Source organism: Fringilla coelebs (assembly GCF_963513975.1).
Source record: "Fringilla coelebs genome assembly, contig: SCAFFOLD_45, whole genome shotgun sequence".
Lineage (NCBI taxonomy): Eukaryota > Metazoa > Chordata > Aves > Passeriformes > Fringillidae > Fringilla > Fringilla coelebs.
In genome coordinates, this window is record NW_028167308.1 from 324,101 (window position 1) to 327,341 (window position 3,241).

Here is a 3,241-nt window from a genome sequence, read left to right on the forward strand (position 1 = left end):
ACCCTTTACCATTCTAAAGGCTTTTTCCCTGGGAAACAAAACTCACAAGCCACTGTTCTCGGTGTCAGTTTTCATGACCCACTTCGCACTCTCAAACCAGACCAAGTTGGCACTGCTGACACCTTGCGTCTGGGAGGCATCCTGCGAGAGGTGCAATTCCAGGAGGCACCAGGCAATTTTAGGCTACAAGACCCTGAACCATTGTACAGGCTTTTTCCCTGGGAAACAAAACTCACAAGCCACTGTTCTCGATGTCAGTTTGCAGAACCAACTTGGCACTCTGAAACTAGACTAGGTGGGCACCGGTGCCGCTTAGCGTCTGGGAAACATCCTGCGAGAGGGGGAATTCCAGGAGGAACCTGGCTATTAAACGCCGCAGGACCCTAAACCGTTCTACAGGATTTTTCCCAAGGAAGCAAAACTCACAAGCCACTTTTCTGGGTGTCAGTTTGCAGGACCCACTTGGCACTCTAAAACTAGACCAAGTTGGCACTCGTGCCTCTTTGCGTCTGGAGGCATCCTGCGAGACGCCAAATTCAAGGTCGCATCCGGACACTTAGGGCCTCAGGCCCCTGCACCCTTCTACAGGCCCTTTTCCCTGGGAAAGAAAACTCACAAGCCACTGTTCTGTGTGTCAGTTTGCAGAACCCATTTGGCACTCTCAAACCAGAGCAAGTTGGCACTCGTGCCACCTTGCGTCTGGGAGGCATCCTGCGAGAGGCGGAATTCCAGGAGGAACCTGGCTATTTAAGGCCGCAGGACCCTAAACCATTCAACAGGCTTCTCCCAAGGGAAACAAAACTCACAAGCCACTGTTCTGGGTTTCAGTTTGCAGGACCCACTTGGCACTCTCAAACCAGAGCAACTTGGCACTGCTGACACCTTGCGTCTGGGATGCATCCTGCGAGAGGCGCAATTCCAGGAGGCACCCGGCAATTTTAGACTGCAAGACCCTGAACCATTATACAGGCCCTTTTCCCTGGGAAACAAAACTCACAAGCCACTGTTCTGGGTGTCTATTTGCAGGACCCACATGGCACTCTCAAACTAGACCAAGTTGGCCCTGGTGCCACTTTGTTTCTGGGAGGCATCCTGCGAGACGCCGAATTCCAGGAGGCACACGGCAACTTAGGGCCTCAGGCCCCTGCAGCCTTCTTCAAGCCTTTTTCCCTGGGAAACAAAACTCAGAAGCCACTGTTCTGGGTGTCAGTTTTCAGGACCCACTTGGCACTCTCAAACCAGACCAAGTTGGCACTGGTGCCACCTTGCGTCTGGGAGGCATCCTGCGAGAGGTGCAATTCCAGGAGGCACCCGGCAATTTAAGGCCACAGGACGCTAAACCATTCTACAGGCTTTTTCCCAGGGAAACAAAACTCACAAGCCATTGTTCTGGGTGTCAGTTTGCAGGACCCACTGTGCACTCTCAAACCCTACCAAGTTGGCACTGGTGCCGCTTTGCGTCTGGGAGGCATCCTGCGAGAGGCCGAATTCCAGGAGGAACCTGGCCATTTTTGGCCTCAGGCCCCTGAGCCAATCTACAGGCCTTTTTCCCAGGGAAACAAAACTCACAAGCCACTCTTCTGGGTGTCAGTTTGCAGGACCCACTTGACACTCACAAACCAGACCAAGTTGGCACTGGTGCCACCTTGCGTCTGGGAGGCATCCTGCGAGAGGCGGATCTCCAGGAGTCACTCGGCTATTTAAGGCCGCTATACCCTGCATAATTGTACAGGCTTTTTCCCTGGGAAACAAAACTCACAAGCCATTTTTCTGGTTGTCAGTTTTCAGAACCCACTTGGCACTCTCCAACTAGACCAAGTGGGAACCGGTGCCGCTTAGCGTCTGGGAAACATCCGGCAAGAGGTGCAATCCCAGGAGGCACCCGGCAATTTAAGGCCACAGGACCCTTAACCATTCTAAAGGCTTTTCCCTGGGAAACAAAACTCACAAGCCACTGTTCTGGGTGTCAGTCTGCAGGTCTTACTTGGCACTCTAAACCAGACCAAGTTGGCACTGCTGCCACCTTGCGTCATGGAGGCATCCTGCAAGAGGTGCAATGCCAGGAGGCATCCGGAAATTTAAGGCCGCAGGACCCTGAACCATTGTACAGGCTTTTTCCCTGGGAAACAAAACTCACAAGCCACTGTTCTGGGTGTCAGTTTCCAGGACCCACTCTACACTCTCAAACAAGACCAAGTAGGCACTGGTGCCACTTTGCGTCTGGGAGGCATCCTGCGAGACGCCGAATTCCAGGAGGCACACGGCAACTTAGGGCCTCAGGCCCCTGCACCCTTCTTCAGGCCTTTTTCCCTGGGAAACAAAACTCAGAAGCCACTGTTCTGGGTGTCAGTTTTCAGGACCCACTTGACACTCTCAAACCAGACCAAGTTGGCACTGGTGCCAATTTGCGTCTGGGAGGCATCCTGCGAGAGGTGCAATTCCAGGAGGCACCCGGCAATTTAAGGCCACAGGACGCTAAACCATTCTACAGGCTTTTTCCCAGGGAAACATAACTCACAAGCCATTGTTCTGGGTGTCAGTTTGCAGGACCCACTTGGCACTCTCAAACCCTACCAAGTTGGCACTGGTGCCGCTTTGCGTCTGGGAGGCATCCTGCGAGAGGCCGAATTCCAGGAGGAACCTGGCCATTTTTGGCCTCAGGCCCCTGAGCCAATCTACAGGCCTTTTTCCCAGGGAAACAAAACTCACAAGCCACTCTTCTGGGTGTCAGTTTGCAGGACCCACTTGACACTCACAAACCAGACCAAGTTGGCACTGGTGCCACCTTGCGTCTGGGAGGCATCCTGCGAGAGGCGGATCTCCAGGAGTCACTCGGCTATTTAAGGGCGCATTACCCTGCATAATTGTACAGGCTTTTTCCCTGGGAAACAAAACTCACAAGCCACTGTTCTGGGTGTCAGTTTTCAGAACCCACTTGGCACTCTCCAACAAGACCAAGTGGGAACCGGTGCCGCTTAGCGTCTGGGAAACATCCGGCAAGAGGTGCAATTCCAGGAGGCACCCGGCAATTTAAGGCCGCAGGACCCTTAACCATTCTAAAGGCTTTTCCCTGGGAAACAAAACTCACAAGCCACTGTTCTGGGTGTCAGTCTGCAGGTCCCACTTGGCACTCTAAACCAGACCAAGTTGGCACGGCTGCCACCTTGCGTCGTGGAGGCATCCTGCAAGAGGTGCAATTCCAGGAGGCAACCGGAAATTTAAGGCCGCAGGACCCTGAACC